Raw genomic sequence first — 8734 nt, forward strand, 5'->3', positions numbered from 1 at the left:
TCCTCCTTGTCCTCTTCACCCCTCCTCCTCTTCTTTCTCCTCTACTCCTCCCCCTTTCTCCTCCTTTCTCTTCCCCCTCTCTTCTCTCCCAGGTTGTCATTTCTGACCTTCTCTTGCCTCGTCCCATCGTCCTCTCAATGGCTTCCTCCCAGAGCTCTAGGTAGATTGTGGGGCCAGGTGTCATTCTGCGCTGGGATCCCCAATCTTTCACGTTTCCTGTCTCAGTCCTCTCTCTTTCCTTTTCCAGCCTCTCTCCGGGACCACTGCATACAGTTACATGGGTTGTGCACTCTGCAGTTAAGTGAATCCAGTCACATGTGATGCACGCTGGAGTTGTGCAGCACACTGCTTGCCTGGCAGCACTTTTTGGCACTGTGCCCAGCCCCTTCCCTAGCTCTAGAAGGGCCCTCTTCCCTCCCAGGGGAGAGAAATCAGCACTTTATCCTGTCCCGGATCCTGCTTACCTGTGGCTTGAAACGCAAATCTCTAGGCTCTGAGCCCTAAGTTTGGCACCTTGGGGGTCTGCACATACTTCTTTCTTGCAACAAAGCTTGGCTCTTAGGAGCAAAAGTGTTTGCTTTCAAAACTAAGCTCTAGGCAATGGGCTCCCAGAACCTATTTCAGAAACCCAAAACTACATCTTGATTGGATGCTGATTTCTGCTATTCTGTTGAAGAGGATTCCTCAGCTTCAATGAGGGAGGGCTCTTGGGCAGCAAGAATGACTTTGGGAAAGAAAATCTTGGTTTCATCTCCCTAAATATTTTCCCACTGCAAATTTTAGTGGTGGTTGGGTAGGTCTGGATGTGTAGAGCACAGTAAATTCAGAACTAAAATCCTTCCACAAGGTCAAGAACACTTAAAAATGGTCTTATATGCAAGGACCAACCCAAACCACGAGCTTTGTCATGTCCACTCCTCCCTGCTAAAGAGAGGGCAAATAAGGGAAGGACTGGTAGGGACATATTCTTTTAGTCTAGACTAGGGTGGATGTACCCTGTGACCTTTCAGGCCAAGGACCAGGAGGTGGAGTGATGGGAAGGCAGACCCCAGGGAGCTGGGCTCTCCAGTCCCTCCAGGGGCCCATGTCTCAGAGGAGGACCATGATAAGGAGGACCATACAGAGCTGTAGGAAACAAACCTGGCTGTACAGGTAAAAGTTCTGCCACATTGCCTGCCACAGCAGAGAGGCTGTTACCCTCCAGACGCATGTGGGAGGAGTCATGTTAATTACAATTTCCTTTCCTCATGGGAAATCTATTAGAGAGAAGATGTAAGAGTGGGTCAGTGACACTAAATATTCTGGGCAACTGTAAGAAGTAGGGAGAAGTCTTTTATACATTTGCTTTAAATACGGGGAGTAGGACAAACTCAGTGCATCAACTATTTCATGGACATTAATCATAATGACATGCTGTTGCAGGGAAGTTGAGAAACACTTCATTTGAATTATATTTGATTTTATTCTAGGAAGTACTTTGATTTAGTTTCTTTATAAAGCTAGGGAAAAGCACCATACATCTAAGATGGGAGCAGATTAAATAATAGGGTAAGTAGCTGAACTTTGTGTACAAAGACAAGTTCATCCACAGGAATCTGTTATTTACATGATGCTGTGTCTGTTACTGAAGGCAAATTCGTGTGCCTGACACACAGTGAGGCCAAACTGGAACATCAAAGTTTGTAGGAGAGAAAGGTTTATTGCAGGGCCATGCAAGGAGTGTGGGTGGCTTGTGCTCAAAATACCCTGAACTCCTGGAAGGGTTTCAGCAAAGCATTTTTAAAGGCCAGCTGAGGGAGCAGGGCTCGCAGGATATGTGATCAGCTCATGCACAATTCTCTGATTGGCTCATGGTGAGGGCACAGGGCGGTGTCACAGGGGTTAACATTATCAATCCTGAGGCGCCAGTAGGTCTGGGGGCTACGTGCTCATGGTCGTCAAGTAGTTCATTTCTGCCATTTGGTGGGGGTTTCAGCATCTCTAAAACAACTCAGGACATGTGCATCTGATACTATCATCTAGGTACTTCAGAGAGGAGCTACAGCAGAGGATATAGGGGAGGGGCCTGTCCTGGGAAGGCCCCCCAGGGTCCTGCTTGGCTACATATCTGGCTTCATTATTCTGTAAAATGCCTGCTATTTGTGGTCATGCCTGCTTTCTGTTCTGTGCTGTTACACATAAAGTAAGTTAGCAAGAAGTGCTTTGTTTTATTTTTTACTTTTTTAATTGAAATATAGTTGACGTAGCAGTTTCAGGTGGACTACATAGTCTAGTAACCATCTGTCCCCATACAAAGTTTTACATTATTGACCATATTCCTTATACTCTACATCCCTGTGACTTATTTATTTTATAACTGGAGGTTATTTTATAACCTCTAATCCCTTTCACCTATTTGGCTCCCCCTACCTGGACCTCTGGCAACTACCCATTTGCCTTCTGTATTTGTGAGTTTGGTTTCACCTTCTTTTGTTTGTTTCAGTTCTAAGATTCCACATATAGGGGAGGAGGGTATAGCTCTGGTAGACTGCAGGCTTAGGTTGCACGAGGTCCTGGGTTCAACCCCCGGTATGTCCATTAAATAAATAAATAAATAGGTAGATACACTAAGTGAAAGAAGCCAGACACAAAAGAGCACATTTTATATGATTTCATTCATACGAAAGTCCAGGATATGAAAATCTATAAGAGATCTTTACTCTTTCTGTTTTGTTTTAAATTGCGTTATTTGGGGGAGGGGTAGTTAGGTTTATTTATTTATTTATTTTGTATTATTGCTGAGGGAGGGACTGGGGATGGAACCCAGGGCCTCAGGCATGCTAAGCACACACTCTACCGCTGAGCTACACCCTTTCCCCAAGATCCTTATTCTTTTTTAAAAAATATCTTTTGGATTTTTTTTGTGGGGGGAGATAATTAGGTTTATTCATTTTTTAAGTTTTTATTATTTTTTTTAATGGAGCTACTGGGGATTGAACCCAGGACCTCAGGCATGCTAAGCACACGCTTTACTGCTGAGCTACACCCTCCCTGCAAGATCCTTACTCTTGATCTTAGAGGTAAAGCATTTAGTCTTTCACCGTTAAGTATGATGTTAGTTATACATTTTTCATAGATGCTCTTTACCAGGTTGAGGAATGAACTGAAGCTACTGATGTTAACTGGAAGATTTATCAGGCTTCCTTATAAGGAGTGTGAGCAGTTTTTCATCAGCAACCATTGTGTGACATCATTGAATTTACCTAGGTCATTCTCTCTGCCTCCTTACTGTGTATCACTGTCAGGCAAGGGGGAACCTTACGCCTTTTCTCTTGTGGAAGACATGCATATGATCCACCCTTGGTAAGAAATATTATCAGAGGGAATGAGGCTTCCTTTTAAGAATGGAAGTTTATTTTGAGTCAAAAGTGCTTGCAAGCTAGATTGAGAGCTACAGAATATTTCAAAATAAATGCATTTTCTCCTTCAACTGTTCTGGCAATTCTTCAGCTCCTGATACCCAAAGAAAAGTTAGGAATACTTCTCCTGCTAATAAATTTGCTAGTAGGTTTTCCTGTAACACATATTAACACTTAGTTATTTCAACTGTTTGTGAAATATTTAGATACAGGATAACACTCAAAGCAGTAGTGGTGATTTTGCACATTCTAAAAATGTATATGTTGAGGCAGTCATTGAACAGTAATCTTTCCAAACTCTTTTTAAAAGACTACTCAGTCTAAAACCTCCAATTTCTGATGATGATGGTCAGATACATATGTCCCATTATTACTGTAGTAAAAATCTGTAGATAGAGTGATCTCTAAAGGGATTTCCTAAAAAAAAAATCAAACAATTCAGTGACTGTTGTTGTTGCTACAAAACTTCTTCCAAAATTGACACAACATTGTAAACTGACCACAACTTCTTCCACCATCCGTGCCCTATCTTTGGTACTACCTGCTTTGTTTTTATTGCTACATAAATGTGGTACTGATTCCCCACCCAGGAGCCTCTGCCCACATTCACACCTTTGCTACAAGGAGGTATGGCTCTTGCTGAGGGTCACTCCACATCTCACAGATCTCCTTTGGTATCCACTCTATCTTAGGGACCAAGGATCCTTATTGTCCCAGCATTAATCTCACTTTTATAGAAAACCAGTTGAAATCCGTTTTGGTTTCTTTTATAGGACTATTAGAGCATAAAGGTAGGCATGCACTGTAAAAGGGGGACTATTTAAAAGTATGAACTTGGCTGTCCCTTGCAGTGACCCCATGGGAGCCTCCAGTAAGGGGCTTGGACCTGCTGTTTGAAATCTGACCACAGGAGAATGAGAGGTCATCAGTCCTGTCCTTCTCTAGCAGTTTACTCCCTGAAATTCCTCCCAATGTTGTCTTACGTCGACCCCAGTGCCAGAGACTCAGAAGAAAGAAAATCTGCCAGTTTTATCTGCCCACAGTTGGTGCAAACATGTGTGTGTACCAGGCACGGTACTAAGTGTCTTACACGTAATAGTTTGTGTAGCATCATCTCAGTAAAACAAAGAAGAGGGTAGCTGTGCCTGTAAAGTTTGCTAGAAGAGGAGCGAGACTGGGGACTGGGTGAAGACTCCTGGGATGCCTTTTTAGTGCTGTCGACTGAAAAACAATGCATAACCTAAAAGTTGAGAATTATGTTTTATTCTGTGGCCTTACTGGGACTATAGCCCAGGAATGCAGCCCCTCAGACAGCTGCGAGGAACTGTTTCAAAGAGGTAAGGGAGGAGCCAGGATACATAGAAGCTTTTCTTGGAGAAAAAAAACCTACAGTTGAACATCAACAGATTACTGCTAAATCACACACATACACACACAGAAAAACAGACATAACAAGTTAATGATTTTAGTGCTTTTCTATGTGTGGGGAGAGGCAAGAGTCTGGGCTCATTGAAAACATTCCCTTGATGTTCATCTTAATTAGGGCCAGTATCCTATTTTTCTTCCTTCTGAGTTTCCCTCAGGATACACCACTGGGGGTAGCTGCAGGGGCTGACAGGGTTGCAACATTCTTTGTTGACTGAAATAGCAGGCAATAGTCTTTGTCTCCAGTGTCTGGGGGCAAGTATCTGGGACTCCTCATTGTTTGAGGCTCAATGCACCATGCGTCAAGTAGAAGCTACATCAGTTTGATGACGTCATAAGATCTGCATAGCGGATACTACAGTGGTCCTGGTGGTAGGGAGAGGCTACATCCCTGAGATTTACAATCCACATAAATTACCATCTTAACCAGAGAGAATGATTAGTAATAGTGTCAACTTTACTCCTCCCCACAGATTTTGTGTCATCACCAGACATCAGCCCACTGAACTCATCCTAGTCAAGGGGACATCAGATCACAGGATGCCTCCTAGAGGATTCATGGCCCAGCTCAGAGCTGATGTCAGGGAGGTGAGTGTCTAAGGGACAGGATCCTGGTCAGAACTGACCCAGTCTCCATCTCTGGAAAAGAAGTCCCGACCCACTGAGTGCACATTCCCATCAGTCTCCCGCACCATGTCCCGTGTCCTTGGAGAGAACCTTCTTGCTATAATCCTGACACACCACACGCCTCCTGGGAAAAGTACACAGGCACGTCCCCTAAGCACCCAGGCAATGGAAAGAGGACAAGGTCCTCTTCAGCCCCAGGTACATCAAGAACAGTTCTAGAAAAGAGCCAAGGGGTGAAGGGGCAAAACGGGTGTGTGGAGAACAGGTTTCATGGGGGAGAAGGGAAGGGGGCCTACATCTGAGATATGGGAGAGGCAAACGAGGAAGGCGGGGCTGACATGTGTGGGTGAGAGGAAGAGGACCCTCTGCAAGTGGCAGGAAGAGCCTGAGAACGGGAGCTCTCAGCGAGGAGGACGGGCACTAGGGGAGACGGTAGCATCTGCCTTGCCAGCCGGCTCTATCCTCCCCTTATCATCCATGGTCCCCTCAGGAGGAGGGAGATTCATGGCCCAGCTCAGAGCTGATGTCAGGGAGCTGAAAGTCAGGGGCAGACAATGGTGACGGTGACAGAAACCACAATGGCATCAGCATCCCTAATCCCTGGTGCCCCTTTGGATTATTACCGCATAGTATCCACTCCCCAAACCCAGTCCCTGCCCCTGGGGACTAAACACTCTACAAAGAGAAGGCAACTGGGCTTAATGAGATTCAAAATGGTTGGGCCACAGTGAGGGGCAGCTGCCATGCAGGGCCCCAAGCCTCCTTCCATCCAGCTGGCCCTCCTTCCATAGAGAACAGGACTCCCCTCCCCACCGGGTCTGAGGCTTCGTCTCCCACCCAGAGAATGCTTGTAACTGGGGGCTCTAGCAAAGGACGTGCCACCGGAACCACACCCAGCCTGGTAAATGCTTCCCTACCAGCCATGTCTGAGCCCCCCTCTCCCATACAGAGACACCAAAAAGGGGGATTCTGCCACAGCAAAGTGCCTGCCAGGAAGCACATGCTTCTCCCCTGGGCCTGAACCTGCCCCCCCCCCCCAGACACTGCTGCCTAGAGGCACCAGCAAGCGGAATCAGGCCACAGGGAGTCCAGGCCCAGGAAACAGTCCCCACTCCCCCCTGGCAGGGGGCCTCCCGCCTCCAGAAGCTCCGCCCACAGCAAGCACTCCTCCCTCTGAGCCAGCGGAACCCCTCCCCGCCCAGAGTCCCAAAGTGGCCTGACCAGGGAAGCTCCTTCCATTCCTTCAGCAGCACCCCCAGGGTCCTGGGAGCTCCCGCAGCCAGCGCTACACCAAGCAAACCAGGAGAGCACCCCGGAGGCCCTGACAATCACGCTGTCCTCACAATCACAGCCCCCAGCAGGAGGCCAGGACCTGCACACCTAACCTCCACAGGGGACTGCCTGCTACAGCACCAAGTTTAAACAGAACCCAGTGCCTCCTAACATACTACCCAGAATGTCCCAGACACAATGGGAATTCAGCCTTCACACCAAGAACCAGGAAATTCACAACTTGAATGAGAAAAGACAATCAAGGGACACTAACTCCAAAATGAACTAGATGTCCCAATTCTCTGACAATGATTGTAAAGCATCGAGCATAAAAATAATTTCAACAAACAATCAAATGTTCATACCAGCTTATCTGCAACAGCCAAAAGCTGGTAACTTCAGTGGGCAACTAGTTCAGCAGACTGGCACATCCAGACCACGGGCTGGCCCTCAGTAATAAAGAGAACGAATGCTGTTACACAGAAGGACTTGGGTAAACCTCCAGGGAATTATGCTGAGTGGGGAATAAAGCCAATCTCAGAGGGTTACAGACTACATGATTCCATTTATAAAACATCCTTGAAATGACAAAATTCTAGAAAGAGAGAACGATTTGTGGTTGGGTGGGGTGAGGGATCTGGGGGTGGGTAGGAGAGCGGTGGATGGGCGGACGAGATGTGGGGGGGGTCTCTAAGAGAGCCACAGGAGGGGTCCTGGCAGCGATGAACTAACTGTTCTGCATCTGGACTGCATTCGTGTCAAGGCCCTGCTTGTACCTTGTGGTTCTAGTTTTGCAGCGAGTTACCACTGGGGAAGGGAGGGGAGGGGACAGGACACCTCTCCTCTTCTTTCAGCTGCATGTCAATCTACAATGATGCCAAAATCAAAAGCTTAACTCAAAAGAGAGGCTCTGCTGAGAGCTTCCCCTCTTCCAGAAAACACCCACCACCATTTCGGAGGTCTTTCACTCCACATTCAGAACCCTGACTTCAGAAGCTCTCTCTCGTTAGCAGCTATGCCCCATCGCGCTGGTGGTGGTGAGGCCATTCCAAAGCCCTTCTTCCTCCCAGCTGCCCAGATAATGTCCTCTTCTGTCTCCTGTATGGCTGGGGGTCTCCTTGGGAGCTGAGGCCTGAGTCTCATGCAGCCTAGATCCAGGGTTCCCTCAGTGTCCCTTGGCTCCCGCTTAAAGCTCAGTGACTTTCACAGTGTGTCTTGAGGCAAAGGCTCCTCCAAAAGCCCTTCTGTCCCCAGCCCCTAGTTTGTGGCCCAGAAGCCAAACTGCTGTCACTTGTCATCACAACAGGGCCCAGCAGCAAGGGAGATTATTACAGGAATGTGAGGGCAAACCCTCAATAGAAGATCACGGTGTGTCCCTTTGGACCCAGCAAGAGAAAAGGATGGTTTAAACTAGAGGGGGTTTGATGCCCTGTCCGTGAACAAATGTGACTGTATGTGACAGTGGGGAGGGTGTGGGGAGGGTGTGGGGAGAGGGTCCTCTGCAGTGTGCACCTTTCCCCAGCAGATCTCCGGATGTACTTCATTCCCCATCTCCTTCCCCTTCCTTTTTCATGCTCTCTTTCCTCCCTGCTAGATGAGTTAACCCTGGGGGCCCTGGGGCCAGTGACTGCAAAGCCTCAGTGCCAAGCAGTTTTCCCAAGTTCACTATTAACTGAGTTCCAGCTCTGCATAGGGGACGAGACTGCTGACCCTAATATAACAGCTAACAGTTTTGTTTGTAGAGACAGGGTCTTGCTGTGTTGCCCAAGCTGGAGGGCACCAGCGCAAGCAAGATATGGCTTCTGATCAGCAGAGCAGTTCTGGCCTGCTCCATTTCAGACCTGGGCTGGTTCACCCCACCATAGGCAATGTGGTGGCCCCCCGCTTCAGGGAGGTGACCATATGGAAGCTGAACTTAGTTATCTGGGCACATTACAGCCCAGAAGTCCTGAGCTCAAGTGATCCTCCTGCCTCAGCCTCCCGAGTCGCTGGGACCACCAGCATGTGCCACC

Source organism: Vicugna pacos, chromosome X (assembly GCF_048564905.1).
Source record: "Vicugna pacos chromosome X, VicPac4, whole genome shotgun sequence".
NCBI classification, from domain to species: Eukaryota; Metazoa; Chordata; class Mammalia; order Artiodactyla; family Camelidae; genus Vicugna; species Vicugna pacos.